This window comes from Anomaloglossus baeobatrachus, chromosome 7 (genome assembly GCF_048569485.1).
Source record: "Anomaloglossus baeobatrachus isolate aAnoBae1 chromosome 7, aAnoBae1.hap1, whole genome shotgun sequence".
Taxonomy (NCBI): Eukaryota; Metazoa; Chordata; class Amphibia; order Anura; family Aromobatidae; genus Anomaloglossus; species Anomaloglossus baeobatrachus.
The window spans coordinates 167,194,365-167,208,948 of record NC_134359.1 but is presented as its reverse complement, the minus strand read 5'-3'; positions in this window follow the sequence as shown (position 1 = coordinate 167,208,948).

The window sequence follows — 14,584 nt, the reverse complement described above, 5'->3', positions numbered from 1 at the left end:
TCTCCACTTTTTCTCCACTTTTTCTCCACATTTTCTCCATTTTTTTCTCCACTTTTTCTCCACTTTTTCTCCATTTTTTTTCTCCATTTTTTCTCCACTTTTTCTCCACTTTTTCTCCACTTTTTCTCCACTTTTTCTCCATTTTTTTTATCCACTTTTTCTCCACTTTTTCTCCACTTTTTCTCCATTTTTTTCTCCATTTTTTCTCCACTTTTTCTCCACTTTTTCTCCACTTTTTCTCCTCTTTTTCTCCATTTTTTTCTCCACTTTTTCTCCACTTTTTCTCCACTTTTTCTCCATTTTTTTCTCCACTTTTTCTCCACTTTTTCTCCATATTTTTCTCCACTTTTTCTCCACTTTTTCTCCACTTTTTCTCCACCTTTTCTCCATTTTTTTCTCCACTTTTTCTCCACTTTTTCTCCACTTTTTTCTCCATTTTTTCTCCACTTTTTCTCCACTTTTTCTCCATTTTTTTCTCCATTTTTTTCTCCACTTTTTGTCCACTTTTTCTCCACTTTTTTTCCATTTTTTTCTCCACTTTTTCTCCACTTTTTCTCCACTTTTTCTCCACTTTTTCTCCACTTTTTTCTCCACTTTTTCTCCATTTTTTTCTCCACTTTTTCTCCACTTTTTCTCCACTTTTTCTCCATTTTTTTCTCCATTTTTTCTCCACTTTTTCTCCACTTTTTCTCCACTTTTTCTCCATTTTTTTCTCCACTTTTTCTCCACTTTTTCTCCACTTTTTCTCCATTTTTTTCTCCACTTTTTCTCCACTTTTTCTCCATTTTTTTCTCCACTTTTTCTCCACTTTTTCTCCATTTTTTTCTCCATTTTTTCTCCACTTTTTCTCCACTTTTTCTCCACTTTTTCTCCATTTTATTCTCCACTTTTTCTCCACTTTTTCTCCATTTTTTTTCTTCATTTTTTTCTCCTTTTTTTCTCCACTTTTTCTCCACTTTTTCGCCACTTTTTCTCCATTTTTTTCTCCACTTTTTCTCCACTTTTTCTCCACTTTTTCTCCACTTTTTCTCCATTTTTTTCTCCACTTTTTCTCCACTTTTTCTCCACTTTTTCTCCACTTTTTTCTCCACTTTTTCTCCATTTTTTTCTCCACTTTTTCTCCACTCTTTCTCCACTTTTTCTCCATTTTTTTCTCCATTATTTCTCCACTTTTTCTCCACTTTTTCTCCACTTTTTCTCCACATTTTCTCCATTTTTTTCTCCACTTTTTCTCCACTTTTTCTCCACTTTTTCTCCATTTTTTTCTCCACTTTTTCTCCACTTTTTCTCCACTTTTTCCTCCACTTTTTCTCCATTTTTTTCTCCACTTTTTCTCCACTTTTTCTCCATTTTTTTCTCCATTTTTTCTCCACTTTTTCTCCACTTTTTCTCCACTTTTTCTCCATTTTTTTCTCCACTTTTTCTCCACTTTTTCTCCACTTTTTCTCCACTTTTTCTCCATTTTTTTCTCCATTTTTTCTCAACTTTTTCTCCACTTTTTCGCCACTTTTTCTCCACTTTTTCTCCATTTTTTTCTCCACTTTTTCTCCACTTTTTCTCCACTTTTTCTCCACTTTTTCTCCATTTTTTTCTCCACTTTTTCTCCACTTTTTCTCCATTTTTTTCTCCAATTTTTCTCCTCTTTTTCTCCACTTTTTCTCCACTTTTTCTCCACTTTTTCTCCATTTTTTTCTCCACTTTTTCTCCACTTTTTCCTCCACTTTTTCCTCCACTTTTTCTCCATTTTTTTCTCCACTTTTTCTCCACTTTTTCTCCATTTTTTTCTCCATTTTTTCTCCACTTTTTCTCCACTTTTTCTCCACTTTTTCTCCACTTTTTCTCCATTTTTTTTATCCACTTTTTCTCCACTTTTTCTCCACTTTTTCTCCATTTTTTTCTCCATTTTTTCTCCACTTTTTCTCCACTTTTTCTCCACTTTGTCTCCTCTTTTTCTCCATTTTTTTCTCCACTTTTTCTCCAATTTTTCTCCACTTTTTCTCCATTTTTTTCTCCACTTTTTCTCCACTTTTTCTCCATATTTTTCTCCACTTTTTCTCCACTTTTTCTCCACTTTTTCTCCACTTTTTCTCCATTTTTTCTCCATTTTTTTCTCCACTTTTTGTCCACTTTTTCTCCACTTTTTCTCCATTTTTTTTATCCACTTTTTCTCCACTTTTTCTCCACTTTTTCTCCATTTTTTTCTCCATTTTTTCTCCACTTTTTCTCCACTTTTTCTCCACTTTTTCTCCTCTTTTTCTCCATTTTTTTCTCCACTTTTTCTCCACTTTTTCTCCACTTTTTCTCCATTTTTTTCTCCACTTTTTCTCCACTTTTTCTCCATATTTTTCTCCACTTTTTCTCCACTTTTTCTCCACTTTTTCTCCACTTTTTCTCCATTTTTTCTCCATTTTTTTCTCCACTTTTTGTCCACTTTTTCTCCACTTTTTTTCCATTTTTTTCTCCACTTTTTCTCCACTTTTTCTCCACTTTTTCTCCACTTTTTCTCCACTTTTTTCTCCACTTTTTCTCCATTTTTTTCTCCACTTTTTCTCCATTTTTTTCTCCATTTTTTCTCCACTTTTTCTCCACTTTTTCTCCACTTTTTCTCCACTTTTTCTCCATTTTTTTCTCCACTTTTTCTCCACTTTTTCTCCACTTTTTCAACATTTTTTTCTCCACTTTTTCTCCACTTTTTCTCCATTTTTTTTTTCCACTTTTTCTCCACTTTTTTCTCCACTTTTTCTCCACTTTTTCTCCATTTTTTTCTCCATTTTTTCTCCACTTTTTCTCCATTTTTTCTCCACTTTTTCTCCATTTTATTCTCCACTTTTTCTCCACTTTTTCTCCATTTTTTTTCTTCATTTTTTTCTCCTTTTTTTCTCCACTTTTTCTCCACTTTTTCGCCACTTTTTCTCCATTTTTTTCTCCACTTTTTCTCCACTTTTTCTCCACTTTTTCTCCACTTTTTCTCCATTTTTTTTCTCCACTTTTTCTCCAATTTTCTCCACTTTCTCTCCATATTTTTCTTCACTTTTTCTCCACTTTTTCTCCACTTTTTCTCCATTTCTTTCTCCACTTTTTCTCCACTTTTTCTCCATTTTTTTTCTCAACTTTTTCTCCACTTTTTCTCCACTTTTTCTCCATTTTTTGCTCCACTTTTTCTCCACTTTTTCTCCACTTTTTCTCCACTTTTTCTCCATTTTTTTCTCCACTTTTTCTCCACTTTTTCTCCATTTTTTCTCCACTTTTTTCTCCACTTTTTCTCCATTTTTTTCTCCACTTTTTCTCCACTCTTTCTCCACTTTTTCTCCATTTTTTTCTCCATTATTTCTCCACTTTTTCTCCACTTTTTCTCCACTTTTTCTCCACATTTTCTCCATTTTTTTCTCCACTTTTTCTCCACTTTTTCTCCACTTTTTCTCCATTTTTTTCTCCACTTTTTCTCCACTTTTTCCTCCACTTTTTCTCCATTTTTTTCTCCACTTTTTCTCCACTTTTTCTCCATTTTTTTCTCCATTTTTTCTCCACTTTTTCTCCACTTTTTCTCCACTTTTTCTCCATTTTTTTCTCCACTTTTTTTTTCCACTTTTTCTCCACTTTTTCTCCACTTTTTCTCCATTTTTTTCTCCATTTTTTCTCCACTTTTTCTCCACTTTTTCTCCATTTTTTTCTCCACTTTTTCTCCACTTTTTCTCCATTTTTTTCTCCATTTTTTCTCCTCTTTTTCTCCACTTTTTCTCCACTTTTTCTCCACTTTTTCTCCATTTTTTTCTCCACTTTTTCTCCACTTTTTCTCCACTTTTTCTCCATTTTTTTCTCCACTTTTTCTCCATATTTTTCTATACTTTTTCTCCACTTTTTCTCCACTTTTTCTCCTTTTTTTTCTCCACTTTTTCTCCACTTTTTCTCCACTTTTTTCTCCATTTTTTCTCCACTCTTTCTCCATTTTTTTCTCCATTTTTTTCTCCATTTTTTGTCCACTTTTTCTCCACTTTTTTTCCATTTTTTTCTCCACTTTTTCTCCACTTTTTCTCCACTTTTTCTCCACTTTTTCTCCACTTTTTTCTCCACTTTTTCTCCATTTTTTTCTCCACTTTTTCTCCACTTTTTCTCCACTTTTTCTCCATTTTTTTCTCCACTTTTTCTCCACTTTTTCTCCACTATTTCTCCACTTTTTCTCCATTTTTTTCTCCACTATTTCTCCACTTTTTCTCCATTTTTTTCTCCACTTTTTCTCCACTTTTTCTCCACTTTTTTCTCCATTTTTTCTCCACTTTTTCTCCATTTTTTTCTCCATTTTTTTCTCCATTTTTTGTCCACTTTTTCTCCACTTTTTTTCCATTTTTTTCTCCACTTTTTCTCCACTTTTTCTCCACTTTTTCTCCACTTTTTCTCCACTTTTTTCTCCACTTTTTCTCCATTTTTTTCTCCACTTTTTCTCCACTTTTTCTCCACTTTTTCTCCATTTTTTTCTCCATTTTTTCTCCACTTTTTCTCCACTTTTTCTCCACTTTTTCTCCATTTTTTCTCCACTTTTTCTCCACTTTTTCTCCACTATTTCTCCACTTTTTCTCCATTTTTTCTCCACTTTTTCTCCACTTTTTCTCCATTTTTTTCTCCACTTTTTCTCCACTTTTTCTCCATTTTTTTCTCCATTTTTTCTCCACTTTTTCTCCACTTTTTCTCCATTTTATTCTCCACTTTTTCTCCACTTTTTCTCCATTTTTTTTCTTCATTTTTTTCTCCACTTTTTCTCCACTTTTTCTCCACTTTTTCGCCACTTTTTCTCCATTTTTTTCTCCACTTTTTTGTCCACTTTTTCTCCACTTTTTCTCCACTTTTTCTCCATTTTTTTTCTCCACTTTTTCTCCAATTTTCTCCACTTTTTCTCCATATTTTTCTCCACTTTTTCTCCACTTTTTCTCCACTTTTTCTCCATTTTTTTCTCCACTTTTTCTCCACTTTTTCTCCACTTTTTCTCCACTTTTTCTCCACTTTTTTCTCCACTTTTTCTCCATTTTTTTCTCCACTTTTTCTCCACTTTTTCTCCATTTTTTTCTCCATTTTTTTCTCCACTTTTTCTCCACTTTTTATCCACTTTTTCTCCACTTTTTCTCCACATTTTCTCCATTTTTTTCTCCACTTTTTCTCCACTTTTTCTCCACTTTTTCTCCATTTTTTTCTCCACTTTTTCTCCACTTTTTCTCCATTTTTTTCTCCACTTTTTCTCCACTTTTTCTCCACTTTTTCTCCACTTTTTTCTCCACTTTTTCTCCACTTTTTCTCCATTTTTTTCTCCATTTTTTCTCCACTTTTTCTCCACTTTTTCTCCACTTTTTCTCCATTTTATTCTCCACTTTTTCTCCACTTTTTCTCCATTTTTTTTCTTCATTTTTTTCTCCACTTTTTCTCCACTTTTTCTCCACTTTTTCTCCACTTTTTCGCCACTTTTTCTCCATTTTTTTCTCCACTTTTTCTCCACTTTTTCTCCACTTTTTCTCCACTTTTTCTCCATTTTTTTTCTCTACTTTTTCTCCAATTTTCTCCACTTTTTCTCCATATTTTTCTCCACTTTTTCTCCACTTTTTCTCTACTTTTTCTCCATTTTTTTTCTCCACTTTTTCTCCACTTTTTCTCCACTTTTTCTCCATTTTTTTTCTCAACTTTTTCTCCACTTTTTCTCCACTTTTTCTCCATTTTTTTCTCCACTTTTTCTCCACTTTTTCTCCACTTTTTCTCCACTTTTAATCCATTTTTTTCTCCACTTTTTCTCCATTTTTTCTCCTCTTTTTCTCCAATTTTTCTCCTCTTTTTCTCCACTTTTTCTCCATTTTTTTCTCCACTTTTTCTCCACTTTTTCTCCACTTTTTCTCCACTTTTTCTCCATTTTTTTCTCCATTTTTTTCTCCACTTTTTCTCCACTTTTTCTCCATTTTTTTCTCCATTTTTTCTCCACTTTTTCTCCACTTTTTCTCCACTTTTTCTCCACTTTTTCTCCATTTTTTTATCCACTTTTTCTCCACTTTTTCTCCACTTTTTCTCCATTTTTTTCTCCATTTTTTCTCCACTTTTTCTCCACTTTTTCTCCACTTTTTCTCCACTTTTTCTCCTCTTTTTCTCCATTTTTTTCTCCACTTTTTCTCCACTTTTTCTCCACTTTTTCTCCATTTTTTCTCCACTTTTTCTCCACTTTTTCTCCATATTTTTCTCCACTTTTTCTCCACTTTTTCTCCACTTTTTCTCCACTTTTTCTCCATTTTTTTCTCCACTTTTTCTCCACTTTTTCTCCATTTTTTTCTCCATTTTTTTCTCCACTTTTTGTCCACTTTTTCTCCACTTTTTCTCCACTTTTTTCTCCATTTTTTCTCCACTTTTTCTCCACTTTTTCTCCATTTTTTTCTCCATTTTCTTCTCCACTTTTTGTCCACTTTTTCTCCACTTTTTATCCATTTTTTTCTCCACTTTTTCTCCACTTTTTCTCCACTTTTTCTCCACTTTTTTCTCCACTTTTTATCCATTTTTTTCTCCACTTTTTCTCCACTTTTTCTCCACTTTTTCTCCATTTTTTTCTCCACTTTTTCTCCACTTTTTCTCCACTTTTTCTCCACTTTTTCTCCACTTTTTCTCCACTTTTTTCTCCACTTTTTCTCCACTTTTTCTCCATTTTTTCTCCACTTTTTCTCCACTTTTTCTCCATTTTATTCTCCACTTTTTCTCCACTTTTTCTCCATTTTTTTTCTTCATTTTTTTCTCCACTTTTTCTCCACTTTTTCTCCACTTTTTCTCCACTTTTTCTCCACTTTTTCTCCACTTTTTCTCCATTTTTTTTCTCTACTTTTTCTCCAATTTTCTCCACTTTTTCTCCATATTTTTCTCCACTTTTTCTCCACTTTTTCTCCATTTTTTTTCTCCACTTTTTCTCCACTTTTTCTCAACTTTTTCTCCATTTTTTTTCTCAACTTTTTCTCCACTTTTTCTCCACTTTTTCTCCATTTTTTTCTCCACTTTTTCTCCACTTTTTCTCCACTTTTTCTCCACTTTTAATCCATTTTTTTCTCCACTTTTTCTCCACTTTTTCTCCTTTTTCTCCACTTTTTCTCCTCTTTTTCTCCACTTTTTCTCCATTTTTTTCTCCACTTTTTCTCCACTTTTTCTCCACTTTTTCTCCACTTTTTCTCCACTTTTTCTCCACTTTTTCTCCATTTTTTTCTCCACTTTTTCTCCACTTTTTCTCCATTTTTTTCTCCATTTTTTCTCCTCTTTTTCTCCACTTTTTCTCCACTTTTTCTCCACTTTTTCTCCATTTTTTTCTCCACTTTTTCTCCACTTTTTCTCCACTTTTTCTCCATTTTTTTCTCCACTTTTTCTCCACTTTTTCTCCATATTTTCTATACTTTTTCTCCACTTTTTCTCCACTTTTTCTCCACTTTTTCTCCATTTTTTTCTCCACTTTTTCTCCACTTTTCTCCACTTTTTTCTCCATTTTTTCTCCACTTTTTCTCCATTTTTTCTCCATTTTTTTCTCCACTTTTTGTCCACTTTTTCTCCACTTTTTTTCCATTTTTTTCTCCACTTTTTCTCCACTTTTTCTCCACTTTTTCTCCACTTTTTTCTCCACTTTTTCTCCATTTTTTTCTCCACTTTTTCTCCACTTTTTCTCCACTTTTTCTCCATTTTTTTCTCCATTTTTTCTCCACTTTTTCTCCACTTTTTCTCCACTTTTCTCCATTTTTTTCTCCACTTTTTCTCCACTTTTTCTCCACTATTTCTCCACTTTTTCTCCATTTTTTTTCTCCACTTTTTCTCCACTTTTTCTCCATTTTTTTCTCCACTTTTCTCCACTTTTTCTCCACTTTTCTCCACTTTTTCTCCACTTTTTCTCCATTTTTTTCTCCACTTTTTCTCCACTTTTTCTCCACTTTTTCTCCATTTTTTTCTCCATTTTTTCTCCACTTTTTCTCCACTTTTTCTCCACTTTTTCTCCATTTTTTCTCCACTTTTTCTCCACTTTTTCTCCACTATTTCTCCATATTTTCTCCATTTTTTTCTCCACTTTTTCTCCACTTTTTCTCCATTTTTTTCTCCACTTTTTCTCCACTTTTTCTCCACTTTTTTCTCCACTTTTTCTCCACTTTTTCTCCATTTTTTTCTCCATTTTTTCTCCACTTTTTCTCCACTTTTTCTCCACTTTTTCTCCACTTTTTCTCCATTTTTTTCTCCACTTTTTCTCCACTTTTTCTCCACTTTTTCTCCACTTTTTCTCCACTTTTTTCTCCACTTTTTCTCCACTTTTTCTCCATTTTTTCTCCACTTTTTCTCCACTTTTTCTCCATTTTATTCTCCACTTTTTCTCCACTTTTTCTCCATTTTTTTTCTTCATTTTTTCTCCACTTTTTCTCCACTTTTTCTCCACTTTTTCTCCACTTTTTCTCCACTTTTTCTCCACTTTTTCTCCATTTTTTTTCTCTACTTTTTCTCCAATTTTCTCCACTTTTTCTCCATATTTTTCTCCACTTTTTCTCCACTTTTTCTCCATTTTTTTCTCCACTTTTTCTCCACTTTTTCTCAACTTTTTCTCCATTTTTTTTTCTCAACTTTTTCTCCACTTTTTCTCCACTTTTTCTCCATTTTTTCTCCACTTTTTCTCCACTTTTTCTCCACTTTTTCTCCACTTTTTCTCCATTTTTTCTCCACTTTTTCTCCACTTTTTCTCCTTTTTCTCCACTTTTTCTCCTCTTTTTCTCCACTTTTTCTCCATTTTTTTCTCCACTTTTTCTCCACTTTTTCTCCACTTTTTCTCCACTTTTTCTCCACTTTTTCTCCACTTTTTCTCCATTTTTTTCTCCACTTTTTCTCCACTTTTTCTCCATTTTTTTCTCCATTTTTTCTCCTCTTTTTCTCCACTTTTTCTCCACTTTTTCTCCACTTTTTCTCCATTTTTTTCTCCACTTTTTCTCCACTTTTTCTCCACTTTTTCTCCATTTTTTTCTCCACTTTTTCTCCACTTTTTCTCCATATTTTTCTATACTTTTTCTCCACTTTTTCTCCACTTTTTCTCCACTTTTTCTCCATTTTTTTCTCCACTTTTTCTCCACTTTTTCTCCACTTTTTTCTCCATTTTTTCTCCACTTTTTCTCCATTTTTTTCTCCATTTTTTTCTCCACTTTTTGTCCACTTTTTCTCCACTTTTTTTCCATTTTTTTCTCCACTTTTTCTCCACTTTTTCTCCACTTTTTCTCCACTTTTTTCTCCACTTTTTCTCCATTTTTTTCTCCACTTTTTCTCCACTTTTTCTCCACTTTTTCTCCATTTTTTTCTCCATTTTTTCTCCACTTTTTCTCCACTTTTTCTCCACTTTTTCTCCATTTTTTTCTCCACTTTTTCTCCACTTTTTCTCCACTATTTCTCCACTTTTTCTCCATTTTTTTCTCCACTTTTTCTCCACTTTTTCTCCATTTTTTTCTCCACTTTTTCTCCACTTTTTCTCCACTTTTTTCTCCACTTTTTCTCCACTTTTTCTCCATTTTTTTCTCCATTTTTTCTCCACTTTTTCTCCACTTTTTCTCCATTTTATTCTCCACTTTTTCTCCACTTTTTCTCCATTTTTTTTCTTCATTTTTTTCTCCACTTTTTCTCCACTTTTTCTCCACTTTTTCGCCACTTTTTCTCCATTTTTTTCTCCACTTTTTTGTCCACTTTTTCTCCACTTTTTCTCCACTTTTTCTCCATTTTTTTTCTCCACTTTTTCTCCAATTTTCTCCACTTTTTCTCCATATTTTTCTCCACTTTTTCTCCACTTTTTCTCCACTTTTTCTCCATTTTTTTCTCCACTTTTTCTCCACTTTTTCTCCACTTTTTCTCCACTTTTTCTCCACTTTTTTCTCCACTTTTTCTCCATTTTTTTCTCCACTTTTTCTCCACTTTTTCTCCATTTTTTTCTCCATTTTTTTCTCCACTTTTTATCCACTTTTTCTCCACTTTTTCTCCACATTTTCTCCATTTTTTTCTCCACTTTTTCTCCACTTTTTCTCCACTTTTTCTCCATTTTTTTCTCCACTTTTTCTCCACTTTTTCTCCATTTTTTTCTCCACTTTTTCTCCACTTTTTCTCCACTTTTTCTCCACTTTTTTCTCCACTTTTTCTCCACTTTTTCTCCATTTTTTCTCCATTTTTTCTCCACTTTTTCTCCACTTTTTCTCCACTTTTTCTCCATTTTATTCTCCACTTTTTCTCCACTTTTTCTCCATTTTTTTTCTTCATTTTTTTCTCCACTTTTTCTCCACTTTTTCTCCACTTTTTCTCCACTTTTTCGCCACTTTTTCTCCATTTTTTTCTCCACTTTTTCTCCACTTTTTCTCCACTTTTTCTCCACTTTTTCTCCATTTTTTTTCTCTACTTTTACTCCAATTTTCTCCACTTTTTCTCCATATTTTTCTCCACTTTTTCTCCACTTTTTCTCTACTTTTTCTCCATTTTTTTTCTCCACTTTTTCTCCACTTTTTCTCCACTTTTTCTCCATTTTTTTTCTCAACTTTTTCTCCACTTTTTCTCCACTTTTTCTCCATTTTTTTCTCCACTTTTTCTCCACTTTTTCTCCACTTTTTCTCCACTTTTAATCCATTTTTTTCTCCACTTTTTCTCCACTTTTTCTCCTCTTTTTCTCCAATTTTTCTCCTCTTTTTCTCCACTTTTTCTCCATTTTTTTCTCCACTTTTTCTCCACTTTTTCTCCACTTTTTCTCCACTTTTTCTCCATTTTTTTCTCCATTTTTTTCTCCACTTTTTCTCCACTTTTTCTCCATTTTTTTTCTCCATTTTTTCTCCACTTTTTCTCCACTTTTTCTCCACTTTTTCTCCACTTTTTCTCCATTTTTTTATCCACTTTTTCTCCACTTTTTCTCCATTTTTTTCTCCATTTTTTCTCCACTTTTTCTCCACTTTTTCTCCACTTTTTCTCCACTTTTTCTCCTCTTTTTCTCCATTTTTTTCTCCACTTTTTCTCCACTTTTTCTCCACTTTTTCTCCATTTTTTTCTCCACTTTTTCTCCACTTTTTCTCCATATTTTTCTCCACTTTTTCTTCACTTTTTCTCCACTTTTTCTCCACTTTTTCTCCATTTTTTTCTCCACTTTTTCTCCACTTTTTCTCCATTTTTTTCTCCATTTTTTTCTCCACTTTTTGTCCACTTTTTCTCCACTTTTTCTCCACTTTTTTCTCCATTTTTTCTCCACTTTTTCTCCACTTTTTCTCCATTTTTTTCTCCATTTTCTTCTCCACTTTTTGTCCACTTTTTCTCCACTTTTTATCCATTTTTTTCTCCACTTTTTCTCCACTTTTTCTCCACTTTTTCTCCACTTTTTTCTCCACTTTTTCTCCATTTTTTTCTCCACTTTTTCTCCACTTTTTCTCCACTTTTTCTCCATTTTTTTCTCCATTTTTTCTCCACTTTTTCTCCACTTTTTCTCTACTTTTTCTCCACTTTTTTTCTCCACTTTTTCTCCACTTTTTCTCCACTTTTTCTCCACTTTTTCTCCATTTTTTTCTCCACTTTTTCTCCACTTTTTCTCCATTTTTTTCTCCACTTTTTCTCCATTTTTTTCTCCACTTTTTCTCCACTTTTTCTCCATTTTTTCTCCACTTTTTCTCCACTTTTTCTCCATTTTTTTCTCCATTTTTTTCTCCACTTTTTGTCCACTTTTTCTCCACTTTTTTTTCCAATTTTTTCTCCACTTTTTCTCCACTTTTTCTCCACTTTTTTCTCCACTTTTTCTCCATTTTTTTCTCCACTTTTTCTCCACTTTTTCTCCACTTTTTCTCCATTTTTTTCTCCATTTTTTCTCCACTTTTTCTCCACTTTTTCTCCACTTTTTCTCCACTTTTTCTCCATTTTTTTCTCCACTTTTTCTCCACTTTTTCTCCACTTTTTCTCCACTTTTTCTCCATTTTTTTCTCCACTTTTTCTCCACTTTTTCTCCATTTTTTTCTCCACTTTTTCTCCACTTTTTCTCCACTTTTTTCTCCACTTTTTCTCCACTTTTTCTCCATTTTTTTCTCCATTTTTTCTCCACTTTTTCTCCACTTTTTCTCCACTTTTTCTCCATTTTATTCTCCACTTTTTCTCCACTTTTTCTCCATTTTTTTTCTTCATTTTTTTCTCCACTTTTTCTCCACTTTTTCTCCACTTTTTCGCCACTTTTTCTCCATTTTTTTCTCCACTTTTTTGTCCACTTTTTCTCCACTTTTTCTCCACTTTTTCTCCATTTTTTTTCTCCACTTTTTCTCCAATTTTCTCCACTTTTTCTCCATATTTTTCTCCACTTTTTCTCCACTTTTTCTCCACTTTTTCTCCATTTTTTTCTTCACTTTTTCTCAACTTTTTCTCCACTTTTTCTCCACTTTTTCTCCATTTTTTTCTCCACTTTTTCTCCACTTTTTCTCCATTTGTTTCTCCACTTTTTCTCCACTTTTTCTCCACTTTTTCTCCACTTTTTCTCCACTTTTTTCTCCACTTTTTTCTCCATTTTTTTCTCCACTTTTTCTCCACTTTTTCTCCATTTTTTTCTCCATTTTTTTCTCCACTTTTTCTCCACTTTTTCTCCACTTTTTCTCCACATTTTCTCCATTTTTTTTCTCCACTTTTTCTCCACTTTTTCTCCACTTTTTCTCCATTTTTTTCTCCACTTTTTCTCCACTTTTTCTCCATTTTTTTCTCCACTTTTTCTCCACTTTTTCTCCACTTTTTCTCCACTTTTTCTCCACTTTTTTCTCCACTTTTTCTCCACTTTTTCTCCATTTTTTCTCCATTTTTTCTCCACTTTTTCTCCACTTTTTCTCCACTTTTTCTCCATTTTATTCTCCACTTTTTCTCCACTTTTTCTCCATTTTTTTTCTTCATTTTTTTCTCCACTTTTTCTCCACTTTTCTCCACTTTTTCTCCACTTTTTCGCCACTTTTTCTCCATTTTTTTCTCCACTTTTTCTCCACTTTTTCTCCACTTTTTCTCCACTTTTTCTCCATTTTTTTTCTCTACTTTTTCTCCAATTTTCTCCACTTTTTCTCCATATTTTTCTCCACTTTTTCTCCACTTTTTCTCCATTTTTTTCTCCACTTTTTCTCCACTTTTTCTCCATTTTTTTCTCCACTTTTTCTCCACTTTTTCTCCATTTTTTTCTCCACTTTTTCTCCACTTTTTCTCCACTTTTTCTCAACTTTATCTCCACTTTTTTCTCCATTTTTTTCTCCACTTTTTGTCCACTTTTTCTCCACTTTTTTTCCAATTTTTTCTCCACTTTTTCTCCACTTTTTCTCCACTTTTTCTCCACTTTTTTCTCCACTTTTTCTCCATTTTTTTCTCCACTTTTTCTCCACTTTTTCTCCACTTTTTCTCCATTTTTTTCTCCATTTTTTCTCCACTTCTTCTCCACTTCTTCTCCACTTTTTCTCCACTTTTTCTCCATTTTTTTCTCCACTTTTTCTCCACTTTTTCTCCTTTTTTTCTCCACTTTTTCTCCATTTTTTTCTCCACTTTTTCTCAACTTTTTCTCCATTTTTTTCTCCACTTTTTCTCCACTTTTTCTCCACTTTTTTCTCCACTTTTTCTCCACTTTTTCTCCATTTTTTTCTCCATTTTTTCTCCACTTTTTCTCCACTTTTTCTCCACTTTTTCTCCATTTTATTCTCCACTTTTTCTCCATTTTTTTTCTTCATTTTTTTCTCCACTTTTTCTCCACTTTTTCTCCACTTTTTCGCCACTTTTTCTCCATTTTTTTCTCCACTTTTTTGTCCACTTTTTCTCCACTTTTTCTCCACTTTTTCTCCATTTTTTTTCTCCACTTTTTCTCCAATTTTCTCCACTTTTTCTCCATATTTTTCTCCACTTTTTCTCCACTTTTTCTCCACTTTTTCTCCATTTTTTTCTCCACTTTTTCTCCACTTTTTCTCCACTTTTTCTCCATTTTTTTTCTCAACTTTTTCTCCACTTTTTCTCCACTTTTTCTCCATTTTTTTCTCCACTTTTTCTCCACTTTTTCTCCACTTTTTCTCCATTTTTTTCTCCACTTTTTCTCCACTTTTTCTCCACTTTTTCTCCACTTTTTCTTCACTTTTTTCTCCACTTTTTTCTCCATTTTTTTCTCCACTTTTTCTCCACTTTTTCTCCATTTTTTTCTCCATTTTTTTCTCCACTTTTTCTCCACTTTTTCTCCACATTTTCTCCATTTTTTTTCTCCACTTTTTCTCCACTTTTTCTCCATTTTTTTCTCCACTTTTTCTCCACTTTTTCTCCATTTTTTTCTCCACTTTTTCTCCACTTTTTCTCCATTTTTTTTCTTCATTTTTTTCTCCACTTTTTCTCCACTTTTTCTCCACTTTTTCTCCACTTTTTCGCCACTTTTTCTCCATTTTTTTCCCCACTTTTTCTCCACTTTTTCTCCACTTTTTCTCCACTTTTTCTCCATTTTTTTCTCTACTTTTTCTCCAATTTTCTCCACTTTTTCTCCATATTTTTCTCCACTTTTTCTCCACTTTTTCTCCATTTTTTTTCTCCACTTTTTCTCCACTTTTTCTCCATTTTTTTTCTCAACTTT